This window comes from Ambystoma mexicanum, chromosome 1p (genome assembly GCF_040938575.1).
Source record: "Ambystoma mexicanum isolate Mex_15411 chromosome 1p, UKY_AmexF1_1, whole genome shotgun sequence".
Taxonomy (NCBI): Eukaryota; Metazoa; Chordata; class Amphibia; order Caudata; family Ambystomatidae; genus Ambystoma; species Ambystoma mexicanum.
This window is the reverse complement of record NC_090921.1, coordinates 1278589112-1278604390: the sequence shown is the minus strand read 5'-3', so window position 1 is coordinate 1278604390 and position 15279 is coordinate 1278589112. Positions and strand designations below refer to the sequence as shown.

The 15279-nt window shown below is 45.6% G+C and overlaps 1 protein-coding gene across 4 annotated transcripts in view; it reads right to left on the bottom strand.

Moving 5' to 3' along the window:
• LOC138452892 (voltage-gated potassium channel KCNC1-like) overlaps window positions 1–15279 on the bottom strand; it is a 1227882-nt gene that overhangs the window by 793122 nt on the left and 419481 nt on the right. The window lies entirely within an intron of this gene.

The following is a 15279-nucleotide window of genomic DNA, read 5'->3' as shown; positions in this document are numbered from 1 at the left end:
GCAGAGGCGGGAACAAGAGAACTCACGAAATTCGAGATCTATATGACCACGGATCCTGGCACCAGCAAACTAATATCCAATCTATACGCACACTTGAACCTGCAAGGGGAAGAAATGGGGTAGAAATACATGAAGAGGTGGGAAGAGACATTAGGGGAAGCAATACCACGCCCCCAATGGGAAGAAGTGTGGCGCAATATCACCAATCTGACAAGGTCAATTCACCCGAGGGAAATGTGGAAAAAAGTACTGCTGCAGTGGCATCTGACGCCAAAGAGACTAAAAATAATGTACCCAAACATGGATGGACAATGCTGGCGAGGATGTCGCCAAGAAGGAGATTGGAAACGCACCTGGAACTCTTGTCCACTCATTGCGGAATTTTGGCGCAAGGTCAAGGCTCAGGCGGGGAAAATGATTCAAGGGTCTGAAAACTTAGGGTACAGAATATGGCTGGCGGGACTATGGGATCCCAAACAAAAAACACATACTATGCGCCAGCGGAAAATAATTATGGTCATGGTGATAGCGGCATGGCTAGCGATAGCGCAATGAGGGAAGCAACAGACGCCCCCAACCCAGCTCCAATGGCTCAGAAAGATATGGCATTTTGTTGTTATGGAGTGGATGACTTGTAAGCTGCAGGGAACCCCTGAGAACTTCAAAAAGTAGTGGAACCCGGTTCTTCAATACCTGCAGAGTGACTATATGCTCCAATGGTGTCCCCATAATATTTGCATCCTAAATTTGTTTTAATGTTGATGATTTGCTCCGAGTGACGATGAACAATACTATACAATACCCGTCCCGAGTTCTGAGGGTACAAGAGGGAGAGGGGGTGGGGTTTGGTTTTCTTGTTTTGACCTTGAAGAATGTGATTCGTTAAAACTAATAAAAAGATAAATAAAAAAAAAGATAATTAATTCTGCCAGATATCCCTTTTCAGTAGAAACCTGCAGCCCTTGATGGGCTAAATGCAGTAAAAAGGACAACATTGAAGGTGTATCACAGGAAAAAGGTTCAATGTCTTTATCGCGGCACTAGCTGCAAAACCTATTACAACGGTAGCTATACAGAGCTTTAGTTTCTGGCCGAAAGCAACACCTCCATTACATCTTCTGGGAGGTCCCAATCTCTGTATCTTAACCGTTCATTAACCGGGCGTGAAGGTTCAGGGTTCCGGGTTCTGATTACTGGGAGGGGAATGAGACCTCCCTCCTGATTGAGCAGGTCTACTCTTTGAGGAAGATGAATCGGAGGGCAGATGGACATGTCTCGTAGGTCTGGGTACCATGTCCTCCTCGCCCAATCCGAAGCAATCAGGATCATGGATTTCCCAAACTTCCTCAACCTATTGAGAACATGAGGGATGAGGGGGACCGGTGGGAATGTGTAGAAGTGGAAATTCCCATTCCACCATGAACGCATCCCCCAGAACCTCTCTCTGAGGAAATTCCCTGGAGCAGAATTGGTCGCATTTCCTACTGACACTGCACACGAACAGATCCACTTGAGGGGTTTCCCAAAGGACTAAGATCTCTAGAAGTACTTCCTGAGCTAGCTCTCACTTATGGGAGACTGTGCTCTGCCTGCTCAGAGCATCCGCCACCGTGGTCTCTTCTCCAGCTAGGTGAAGCACCTACAGAGAGATTCCTTCTTGCAGTTCCCAGAACCAGAGCTGCGTTACCTCTCTGCACAGTGGTAGTGGCCTGACACCTCCTCTCTTGTTGAGGTAATGCATGGCTACTGTGTTGTCCATCATTATCAGGACTTTCCTCCACGCAGAGGGCAGAAAGTCCATCAGTGCCAGTCTGATTGCCCTCAGCTCCAAAAGGTTGATGTGTAGTTTGGACCCCGATGGAGACCATTGACCGCTGATTGTCAGATCATTCGTATGAGCTCCCCAACCTCTGAGGGAGGGTTCCATAACTACTGTAATCTCCAGCCATGGTTGCTAGAAAGGCTCTCCATTTAGCACATTCTCTTTGCATGCTCACCAGAGGAGATCCTGTGCGACCTTGTTCGGGACCTGAAGAAGGTTTATCATTCTGCCTAAGAATTGTAACCATTGGGATCGGAGGGCCCACTGACGGGATCTCGTCCTCATATGGGCCTCTGGCACCAGGAAAATGCAGGATACCATGAGATCATGCAACCGCAGAAAATCAAAGGCCGGTAGACGTTGGGCATTCTGAAACTTCATGACCATCTGCACAATGTGCAGGGCCCTCACTTAGGGTGGCAAAGATTTCCCATAGGAAGCATCCAGGACCGCTCGAATAAACTGAAGCTTTTGGAAAAGAACTTCTTGAAATTGAGGGAAAAGCCCAGCTTGTGGAGGGAGTGGCAAGTGATGCTGAGATGTTCCAGAACCTGGTGAGGACAAGCTCTGATCAGCCGATCGTCTAGATAGGGGTGGACGTGAATGCATCCCCTCCTCAGACTTGCTGCCACCACCGCCATCAACCTGGTGAAGACCCTTGGGATGAGGTGAGCCTGAATGACCCCGAAATTGAAAATGAGAACTGCCAATGGCGAACCTCAGCTACTTCCTGTGCTTGGGATGTATGGGCACATGGAAGTAAGCATCCTGAAGATCGTGTGACACCATCTAATCATGGAGCTGAAGGGCCTGTAGGATTTGCGAAAGAATGACCATCTTGAAATTGTCCTTCCTGAGGAGCTTGTTCAAGCATCTGAAGCCAAGATGGGTCGCAGTCGCCCGTCCTTTTTGGGAATTTTAAAGTAAGGGGAGGACCATCCTTGGTTCCTCTCCGCTACAGGCACCATTTGATTGCACTTTTCTCCAACAGGCTGATAATCTCCTCTAAGAGGAGCAGATCTGGATTCCGCAAGGATTGACTCCCTGGTGGGTGATCCGGAGGCGTTTTCATAAATGGGAGGCAGTAACCCCGGGCTACAGTTTGTAGAGCCCAAGCATCGGAAATTATGCTTTGCCATTCTTCCATATGCTGTGCTAATCTACCCCCGCTTCTGTCCTGTGGACTAAGGCCTCAGAGAGGTTTTGGTGTTGCAGATGTTGCAGATGGCAAAGCGGTTGTAGCTGTGAGAGAGGGCTTACCCCTACGTCCACATCCACCACGACGAAATCTCCTCTGGCCCCTTTGTGAGCTTTGTCCTCATGTCCTTCCAACAGATAAATAGTAAGGAAAAGAATGATCCCTCCAACTGTGGGAGGTTGCTTGTGTCTGCTGCGGTTGACGTTTCGCTACACCCAATGACTTAGCCGCTGCCTTAGATGACTGAAGCTTTTCCAAGCACTCATCAGCTTTTACACCAAAAAGCTGGGAGCTATCAAAGGGCATATCCAGAAGACTTTGCTTTAACATCTGGAGCAAATCCAGATCTATGCAACTAAGCAAATCTTCGTGACACAGTGTTTGCAGTCATTGCCCGACTGACACTATCTGCCGATTCGAAACCAGACTGTAATGACTGGCACATTACATCCCTGCTATCCCTTATGATGTTCAAGAAACCTTCCTTTTCCTCACCTTCAGGCACGGGATCTGCAGCCATCACTGTCACCTCCCATAAAGTAAATGTGTACTTTGTTAAAGCACATGTGGCATTAATGGACTTTAAAGGCCATGTTGCTTGTTGAAAACACCCTCTTCCCCCAAGGCATCACTTTTCTTGTCATCCCTATCTGGAGAGATCGTAGGGTCAGCAGCTGCCCTAGAAGTAGCTGCCTGGACCACTAGACTTTAAGCAGTAGGGTGTTTTGATAAGAAATGATAAGAAATAAGGAACCCCAGCAGAGGGCCTGTACTTGGTTTCTTCCAATTCTCCAGCACCCTGTTCCTCATAGCTATATGGAACAATATTTTGCTATATGGTAGCGAAAGGTCCTTTAGAGGACCTGTATCCAATATATCTATCATGTCATCGTGTTCATATACGGCCACAGGTCTTGCCCAGCCCAGACATTCCGTTACCTTACCCATATCAGAGCTGTATGAAGCATATGCATGTGTAGAAGGATCTGAGGTAGCAAAATAAACTTCAGGAGAAGTATCCAGTCCACTAGCATCCTTCAAGGAATCTACAAGGTACTGTAATATGGACTCTTCGGAGATTAACTCCTCAGGCACATTGAGAGTTCCAAATTCCAGGCTAAACTGAGGACTTTTTGTGTGAGGTCGACGATGACGAGTGTCGAGAGCCGCTTCTTGACCGAGAACGTGTACTATGTCTTGAGCACTTGTTCTCTCGCTGAGGCGAAATACCTCTCGAGCTTCTTTCGTCGGAAGACCTCATCTTGACTGGAGTAGTTGAAGAGGACTTGGATGGTGGCCTACACAGGATGAGCTTCCTCTTCCTCTCTTTCAAGTCCTTAACGGCTATTGACTGACAAAAGACGCATTCATCGACCTTGTGATTGGTGCCAAGGCACCAAAGACATATCCAATGCGGATCGATGATAGATATCTTCGACCCGCAATCGGTACATCTTTCAAACCTGGTCTTTGGTGTAGACATCTTCGAGGACAGGGTAAACCCAATACGAAAAAGTCACTGAGGGGAATTTGAACCATTTCAAAGCATGCTGAGCGTGTGGAAAAACAGAACTGAACTGAGGCAATGGGCACAATGCGTACTACTTATAACCGTGTCGACGTCATAGTCGAGAGCGCGATGGAAGCTGCTAAGGGACATCGAGTCAACGAAGTACTGTGCCCTCTGCTGAGAAGAATTTCTAAAACTGCAAGCAGGATATCAGAGAATATAAAAGATGAGGAATACGTGGGAGGACACAATGCATTAGAAAAATGACATATAAAAATTACCCAGGGGAAGCAGTGACACAAAGAAAAAAGAGGGCTGAGTCCGACATCTGACCCCTCTTACACAGAGAAAGGAACTGAGTGAGAGAAGTGATGGAGGCCTGGATTAGGTTGTGGTTGCACAACGCATGCATGAGCCATCTCTGCTTAACACATTCGTAAAGGGGAAGCGTGCTAGGGCCTGCTATATCTCAAGTCCCATTCCCACTCTGCGGGAGCTTCCAAAAGTATGGAGGAAAAGGGACAGGACCTAGGAGTATAAGTGATTATGATATTATAATGTTACAAGAGGTATGGATTTTTGAGCAACACTTTCTGGATGGATACACAATCTTCTTAAAACCTACCTTAAAAAGAAGAGATAGGGGCACCAGGATGGAGGTCATATTACTGAAGTTAGTCACATGCTTGGCGCAAAGATAAATACTGGAATGTAAATTCTGACTATATAATGGCCATTAGCCTTTCTTGGACTAGAAATGCAAATTTAAAGTATTCCTGCTTATAAATATCTATTGGAACCTCAAAATAAGTTGATGCATATGCTTTCATTGATTTGGTGGTTGATTGACTCTGTTTGGTATAATACAGTGGGTTTTCACTGTATTATTTGTATTTATTTTAAGGACAGGGATGTCAAGTTCCATCAGAAATGTCTTTCAATAAAACATTTACAGGTAGTGTAAGCATTCCCACGATGGGTGCCTGTACAATAGCATAAAGATGAGAACAAATAGTGTGCCAGTTTATGAGAGTTTAAAACATTTTGACATATACTGGGGACAAAATAAAACAACCAAAAACAAAAATGATATAACAAAATAGGGACTTACAAAGGCAACATTAACCTAAGGGGGCAAGTGCTTCAAACTAAAGGAGTATTCATTAAATTGTTGATCGTCACTGAAGGCAGTTGTGTGGTCAGGTAGGGAGGAAGGGAAAGAGGGCAGGGGGAGCTCCCACTTTAGCAGGTAAGTGAAGATTAAGCTGAACTTTGAAGAGATCCACAGTTGGGCTGGCTTTGATTGATATGAGCAGCGAGTTCCAGTGGAACGGGCGAGTAGGGAGAAAGAGAGGAAACGAAAGAAGGCAAGGCACAGGGAGGGTATGTGACAGTGAGGTTCAGTGCAGAGGAGGATTGGAGGCAATGAGATGTTAAATACAACTGAGATACAATCAGACAGGTACTTAGTAGCAAGACCATTGATAACTTTGTAGACCAGGACAAGGGCCTTGAAAAGAGAGCATTTGTACATGCCAGCATGTTGTGGATAGGTAGAAGTGGGGAGGATCTGGGTAGGTTGTGGCAGGTGTGGGTAGGTGGGATGAAAGAGGACCCCAAGACTGTGAGCCTTGGGTGAGGGAGCAAAAAGGTCAGGTGGGAAAGAGATAGGAAAGGGAAGGGGAGAGATGGCTTTGGAAGCTGGGAGAAAGATGGCTTTGATTTGTGAAGAGTTCAGCATTAGGCAGGGAAGAGTCATCCAGGGACGAATTGCATAAAACAGTTTGTAATCTATTCTGAGATGGCTTAGGGTGAAGGAGGGAAAGAAGAAACATATTTTGGTGTCATCAGCAAAAAGGTGAGAGTGAAAGCCAAAAGACGAGATAAGTCTTCATATGGTAGAGTTAAGACGGTGAAGAGCAGAGGTCAAAAGACTGATCCTTGAGGGATGCCTACAGGGAGATGGGAGGGGGACAGAGGTTTGCAAGTTCCTATAGATATTAAAGCAACAACCTTTCAGGTCAGAGGCGATCCAGGCAAGTGCAGATTTGCAAAACCCAGTGCCCTGGAGAGTTTGGAGAGATAAGCGCTTAACAGTATAAAAAGCGATAGAAAGATCCAAAAAGATGCGTAAAGAAAGTTGGTAAGCATTGCAGAGAAAGTTGGAGATATGCATGAGTGCAGTGTCGGTGGAGTGTTTACTACAGAAGCCAGACTAAATTAGATCAACATAGCCATTATCCTCAAGGTACTAAGTGATCTGGCCGAAGACCGCCAACTCAAGGACATTTGAATAATGGGGAAGGAGAGAAACTGGGTAATAGTTTGCACAGATGTTTGGATCAGCAGAGGGTTTCTTCAATAGGGGTAAAACAGTTGGAAATTTGAAGGAGGCAGGCAAGAGTCTCCTTGGGGACAATTTGGGGAACAAAAGGGTTGACAGGAGCACAGGATCTGTTGCCACTGAGAGGATGGGTGCTAATTCAATTGGAGAGGTGGGGGAGGATTAGTCGAGAGGAGATAGCAGGAGATTGAAATTGTTCCTGGCCTGATTTAATTGTACTTGATGATATAAATACACAAAGTCCTGAAAAAAGACTTGAGTTAAGAGTAATAAAGATGACCATCATCATGCTCCTCACCGGATTCTACTTGAACACAGCTCTCTTGCCTTATATCACACCTTTTCCTGGTCAATGCATCCCAAGCAGACTAAGGTCCTGCTGTCCCTGCATGGGACTTAATGCACTTAACTCAGACAAGGGTTACGTGCTTTGAGACTACTACAGTGGTGAGCTAGCACAGTATAAAAACAACAATAATGATAATAATAATAAAGGATGGCTTTGAGCAGAGTTTATGAATGACTGGAAGATGGCAAATGTTAATGGACATATGGAGAGGTTTTTACCAGATCCAATTACTTGGAACAAAGGCAGTAATTTCTCTATCATTTATTACATTTTTTGTTCATTTTCGATTTACAATCTATGTATTGCACTGAAAATTGAAAGTACTAAAGTAAGTGATCATTGTTGCCTAGCAATAAGGCTAAAATGGGAAATTAGTAAATTAACAGTGCCCCGCTAAAGACACAACTGCAAGTTAATAACTCAATGACGAGAATTATTTGGACCTCTGGTAATATAATTAGGTTTAATTCCTCTATGTAAATGTATTGAAGCCAATCGCATATGAATCAAATAACATCATTAACTACCACAGAAACGTTCAGTACTGTGGTTGATAGGACCTTGTGTACATTTCTCCGTTCTAAGTTGTAACATGAGAAAAACAGAAAGTCACATTTACATCATTTACATGTCTATGACCCTGAAATGAAAGTGAGGAAATGCAACTTCGGATGGATTTGAGAGACCTTCATAGCATTGTGGGAATTTAGAAAGAAGAACACAAGGAACATACACAAAAAGGTTAAAATACAAAAATTGCTTAATACAACACACATTTGTAATTGCTGTGCGTGACAATGAAGCTATAATGAAGATGTTAATACTGAATAAAATGATGGATTTTTGGAAATATACAAATAAGGGAAATAACATACATATATGTGCACAAACTAATCCCATTACTGAACAGGTGTGAATGGCACAAATTTAACCACTGTATGGATGACAGGAAGAGGCAGAGGTTGGTGCAATAGAAGGAAATTCAATTTCATAGTACGGTAGCTTTAACCAAGTAGATATTGAGGGAAGAATTCATAAATTAAAGCGACCAAGAGCTGCAGGTCTGTATGGGCTTTGCAACTTAACCCTGAACAGGGATGTGAACCTTTGGACTAGCTTCCTATGTAAGCTGTTTAATGCTATAAAAGTAACCTAATCCATTCTTGAATCATGGCATATGTGATATATTGTACCGATCTATAAAAAGGGAGATTGGAAGAAAACAGAACATTATAGACCAATAATAATAATTTGCATTTATATAGCGCTACGAACTCTCACGCATCTGAGCGCTGCTTATTATTACCCACTGTGTGTGGTGTTCATTTATTGACCATGAAAGGCTGAGTTTGGCCCCGCCAGGATACAAACCTGCGTCAGCAGGCTCTGCACGGATGTCAAAGCAATTGCTCCACTCGCTGTGCTATAGCTCCATTAGGTTCCTATAGTAACGTTGTTGCTGATATTTTCTCAGAGGACTTAACTCAGGGGTCAAAATTACAAGTAGTGAGCCACTAGCCAGGCATCAAAAATCACTTCCCCTCTCATTTCTCCATATACAGAGCACATCCTTTCTTAATCGCCAAGAGTCACTTTTGACCAGCCAATGACTAGTGGTGAGTGCACATTTTGTGGCCAGATTTAACTAATTAGGCAGTTAAAATTGGAATATTGTCTACATTTCAAATAGGATTTCAAAAACATATGCGGACCACGTTAAATGGCATCATTGTGAATTTATTGCAGCACAAAGCGTGGCTAAAGGAGAACTTAGCCATCTACTCACCATGTGTTGATTGGACGGCGGTCTTTGTCCATGTGTAAAGAGACCACTTATGTCAGAAACTAAATTCATGGGGCATATCAAAGGGATTACTTAAAATGATAGTGATGTTATATACTGATACCAAAATCTAAGTCAATTTGAATAGTAATTGTCTATTATCCAGGGATATGTGTTAGCACTTTGTCTTTTTACCTTCATGTCCCTGACCTGAAGTTGGTATTAAATGATACCCACTCAATTCCTCTACATTGGGAGATATTCACATAAGATTTATGGCATGTGCTGATGATGTCATCATCTTTGGCTACCTCCTCTGTCCGTGGCCAGATATGGATGACTATCGATTAAATAAAGAGCTAAGTATAAACTTCTTCTCATCATCTTCAAAACTAACTATGGACTTGCCCCACCCTATGTATCTGCTCATCTCACCCCCGTCTCGCCCCCTTGCTTGTTACAGTCATTCTCAGCTCACCACCTTACCACTACATGAGGTCTCTGCGCTCCCTCTCATTTGGGCTCTCTCCCACTCCTCACTCCCTTACTCTAAAATGCTCTTCCTCTCCATACTACTCCAACTCTAACACTATTTAAATCCAACCTCAAAGCCCTCCTCCTTTCTGAAAAACTGTTTCCTAGGACTATACATAGGGTTTCTGGTTTTCAGTAAATTCTGGAAAAATCTGGAAATTGACCCCCGGGATTGTTGTTTCCTTCTTCGGGGTGCTCCTATAAACACTAGTATCTTAATTAATTAATTTCACCCTCACGCCAGGTCTAGGTGCGGGAGCAAGATTCAAAACCCTGTTGTTTTGCTTCAAAGATAGATGCATTGCCAGTGACCTATCCTCCCAGCCCAGGTTGTTTATCTCTATTGACACCTATGTGAATGCATGACCTTGTTATTTTTTTTTTACAAGCCACTAGATGGCACTGTTGAATCTCTTGTGGAGAAGGGATCTGGCCAAACCCATTGATTGCATGATGCATGGAAGCAATTGGTGATGTTTTGGATTACATCTCCCATGGTCCCACACCGTTAACTATGTTGGCTGAAGGTGGTGGGAGTTGAAGTCCAAATCGCAAGCCCCTGTATCTAGAGAGCAAAGTGTTATATATATATGAAAAAGGCTGACAAAAATTGAAATGTCAATATCCACCTTGGGGGAAGTGTAAAATGTGTCAATAAACTCCCCTGACAGAGACGGGAATAGTTTCTTACCTGTAACTCCATTTCTCCAGCATTGGTATCTTTCATGGATTCACATGCTTAGAATATTCCCCGTCGTCAGGCTGGGAATCCTCGGTAAATTATATAGACCTTTTCCATAGGAAAAATTTCGACACTTTTGTGTCCTATCTACGTCATTTTGGGCCGCGTACGCCTGCGCCACTAGGACGTAGAGGTATAAGTAGCTCTGCCCCCGCGGCTCCCTCAGATTTCGACCCCCAAAGTAGTATGGGGGACATCTGGTTTGCATGCCAGGGGAGGCCGGCGGGCGCATGTGAATCCATGAAAGATACCAATGCTGGAGAAATGGACTTACAGATAAGAAACTATTCCCTTCTCCAGCATTGGATCTTTCATGGATTCACATGCTTAGAATAGATTGTATAGCAGTATCCCCCAACATTGGAGGTGTGTATGCAAACCAATATCACAATAACCATAATGCATATTTATCATGGCAAAACATCACATTATAGTATGTTTGTTTGTTTGTTTGTTTGTTTATTTGGTATAGCGCAAAACCAAACCCGAAGGGGTAGCTGGGCGCAGACAATACAAGGATACTTGAGAACTTGGTTACAGGAAAGATACAGTTATACAGTTTAAGAGTGAAAACATCACACTTCAAAGTACATTAGCCGAAGGATGTGACCCCTTAATTGGGGCTTACCTTATTGAAACAGGTGCCGTAGGACTGCACGACCCATCTGTGTATCATCAGCATGTTGCTGTCCGAGGCAATAATGCCGGGTAAACGTGTGTGGTACCGACCAGGAAGCCACCTGAAAGATATCTCCCAGCGGAATTCCGGACCACAATGCCGTCGACGAAGAAGTGGATCTCGTCGAATGGGCCCTTGGACGCTTCTCCAGCCGTTTTCCGGCTTTTGAGTCACAAAAGGAAATAGTAGACGACACCCATCGGGCTAGTCCTTGTTTTGAGATCGGTTTACCTTTAGCCGAAGGGCCATAAGCCACAAATAGCTGTCTCGTGTCTCTGAAGCTTTGAGTGCGATGGAGGTAAAATTTTAAAGCTCTTTTCACGTCCAGTGTATGGAGAGTCTTCTCCGCAACCGACGAAGGTGTTGGAAAAAACGTCGCCAGCACTATAGAAGAGTGCTTATGGAACATGGTAGGTACTTTAGGAATGAAATGAGGATTAGTAGCCAACACAACTTTATTATTGAAAAATCTCAAGTACGGTGGATCGATCACTAAAGCTTGTATTTCTGACAGTCGTCGAGCCGAAGTAATAGCCACCAGAAAAGCCAATTTCCAAGACAAAAATTTCAATGATGACTATGACATCGGCTCAAAAAGGGCCTTCATCATCGCTGCCAGAACCAAGTTAAGACTCCAGCTAGGAGGAAACTTTTTCGTGGGAGGAAAGGTTCGGAACAATCCTTTAAGGAAATGTTTAATCAGCCGGTCACTAAATAACGGAATTGAATGTCTCTTCCGAGTAAATCTCGAAATGGCAGCCAGATGCACTTTTATGGATGAAACAGACAAGCCTTTTTGTGCTAGGAGTATCAAGTATGGTAGAAGCTGTTCCGGTGTGATATTAAGCGGGACCAAACCTGGTTGACCTGCGCACCATGTGCAGAATCTCTTCCATTTGTATGAATATGAAGCGTTCGTGGACGGCGCCCTCGCTGCTTGCAAAATGCGACGACAGTCCGCTGGAATCTCTAACGTGCCAAACTCGGAGAAATCAGGAGCCCGGCTGTCAGACTGAGGCTATCGGGGTCGTGATGCCAAACAACCCCTTTCTCCTGAGACAGAAGGTTCGGGATTTTCTGGAACCTCATTGGTTCTGCCGCTGAAAGATGGAGTAGATCGGAGAACCACACTTCTGGCCCAGTACGGGGCCACCAGGATCACCCGACATGGATATCTGTGGATCCATTGCAGCGTCCGACGTATGAGCGGAAACGGGGGAAAGGCATACAGAAACTTGTCTGTCCACGGGAAAGAGAACGCTTCCCCTAGTGAGTCTTGCTGTGGCCACCTGCTTGCGTATTGTGGGCATTTCTTGTTGTCTCTTATCGCAAAGAGATCGAGGGCCGGACGACCCCATTTCTCGAAGACATGGTATAGTTGTTGGTTGTTCAGTTCCCATTCGTGTAGTCGATTCATCTCCCTGCTGAGAGAGTCTGCTTGCACATTTTTGACTCCTGGCAAGTGGAACGCCAATAGATATATCTTCTGCTGAAGGGCCCAATGCCAGATCTCCTAGGCTTCGGTTGACAGAGTTCTGGAGCGAGTTCCTCCCTGTTTCCTTAGATAAAACATTGTTGTTGTGTTGTCTGTCATAATCCGTACAACTGATCCCTTTATCCATGGAAGAAATGACTTCAGGGCCCAACTCACCACCCTTAATTCCAGCACATGGATATGAAGGCCGGACTCCTCCGATGACCAACGACCCTGAACCTGTAGGGAATCCAGATGAGCTCCCCATCCAGTTAGAGAAGCATCCGTCATCACTGTCATCTGGAACACCGGTTCCAGCAAGGGCATTCCCTTTGTCAGATTTATGGAAACTCTCCACCATTGAAGCGCCTGCACGAGTTTGCTGTTGGTGGTCAATTTGTCCGACCAACGCCCTTGACTCTGTGCCCATCGATCCGCCAAGAATTCCTGAATCGGTCTCATAAAGAGACGACAATTGTTGATTAAGGGTATGCAGGACGACATGGTCCCCAGTAGGGACATGTACCTTCGCACTGACACTCTGGTGTCGACTTTCCAATCCGATGCTTTTTGCTGCAGTTTCAGAACCCTTTCGACGGATGGCTTTACCAGTCCTGACTGCGTCTGGAATTCCGCCCCCAGAAAGACCAAGGTCCTAGATGTCAATAAGGAGGACTTTTCGAAGTTTACTGCGAAGCCCAAACGTTATAGGAGGCACATGGTGGCATTTAGACTTTCCTGTGCCCTTTCCGGAGACAATCCCCTCACTAGCCAATCGTCCAGATAAGGGTACACATGATGACCTTCTTTCCTTAACCAGGCTGCTACTGGAGCCAGACATTTCGTGAACGTCCTGGGAGACGATTTCAGTCCGAATGGGAGAACCTTGAACTGATAGTGGGCTCGTCCGACGACGAACCGTAGGAATCTTTTGTGTTGTCGACGCATCGGGATATGGAAGTTTGCGTCCTGAAGGTCTAGCGACAACAAATAATCTCCCGGTTGTATCGAACGGATCACTTCTTGGAGTGTAAGCATCTTGAATTTTAGATTCTTGAGCAGTTTGTTGAGAGCTCGTAGATCTAGAATGGGACGCCATTTTCCATTGGGTTTCTTGACGACAAAGTAACGGGAGTACACTCCCTGTCCTCTTTCTGCCACCGGGACCAGTTCTATAGCCCCTTTCTGCAGCATAAGCGCCACCTCTTGCATTAGTATTTGAAGGTGGGGCTGCGTCGAGAACACCGGTGGAATGCGTGGTGGCTTGCCCTTGAACTGTAGAGAATGGCCCAGATGTATCGTGCCAAAACCCATTGGTCTGTTGTTATGCGTGCCCACTCGTCGACATGACGAGACACTCTGCCCCCCAGGACGTTCTGTAAGTTGTCATTGCTGGCTTTTGGCCTGTTTATCCTTCGTCAACGAGGAGTAGGCGCCTCGTCGTCTGGAGAATTGGTAATCTTTGCCTTTACGAGTAGCTTGGGCTGCACGCCTGTAGCCTTGGGAAGAGTAGGAGGGTCTGCTGAAACCTCGGTCTCTAGATGATCCAAACCGGGAGTTACCTGATGCTCCTCTGAAGGGACGAAAGGAACGAAAATTCCTACCACTCTGGAGGGCTCCAAGGGAACGAGCCATGTCAGAATCTTCTTTCCTGCCCTTCAAGGCTTCATCCACTTTCTCCCCAAACAGGTGTTCTCCTTCGCACGGCATATACATTACCTTATATTGTACCTCTGGTCTGAACGTCGTGCACTTAAGCCAGGCTTGCCTTCGTAACACTGCGCCATTGTTGATTTACTTAAAGCCTGATTCCGCCAGGTCGACAGCAATGTTAATGGAATGATTGGAAGCCTCTTCTCCCTCACGTGCGAGCAGCATGGCAGACTTCCTGTGTTCCTCCGGCAGATGGTCCAAGATAGGAGCTAGCCGATGCCACATCTCCCTATCATACCTGGCCATAATAGCCAGGGAGTTGGCTGCTTTAACTGTAGTCGCTCCAACCGATAGCACTTTCTTCCCAAAAGCATCTTGTCTCCTGGCTTCGTTGTCTGGCGGGTCGTGCATTTGTGTAGCGACCTTGCCTTTCTGGCCGCCGCGGCAGATACCACTGATTCCGGTGAAGGTTGAGAAGTCAAGCACTTGGGAGTCGATTCCGGAGCCTTGAATTTCTTTTCCAATCGACCTTTTACTGCCGGTCCTGAAAAAGGGTGACGCATGGTTTTTAGTCCCTCCTGCCAGACATGGTCTAAAATGGGGATAGCAAATATCGCCTTTCTTCTCTTGCCCATATGATCGAACAGAAAACAATCTTTTTTCTCTTCTTCTGGGACTAGGCAAAATTCCGCACATGCCTTACCCATCATGGCATGGAAAGCACCCACATCATCAGGTGGTGATGGCTGCCCCGGACTCTTCAGAGTTTCCATCTCTGCTTCAGAGTCCCATGTAGGGTCCCTTGAGGGGGATAACGAGATGTCTGAACCCAACCCTTCACGTTCCGACTCTGATAGTTCTCCTTCTTCCTGTGGACGAGAACGATCTTCCTCAACCGGGTAAGCGGTAGGAATTCTGGATGGAGGGCGAGGAGCCGGGCCTGGCTCGTCGACGACTGGCGAGGCCTGTAACACTGTCGGGACAAGCTGAGGTAACCGAGTGTCTAACCGCTCCAACAGCTTCTGTAATGTGTTCAACACCTCCAGAGACAGAACAGCCTGGGGATTCAGTAAGGAAGAGGTAACTGGAATGGCACTTCCACTAAAGAGCGACCCCAAACCAGTTGGTTGTAATCCCAGATCGGTTGGATGTGCGACCGGATCACGGTCATCCTCCGCCGACGAGATGGAG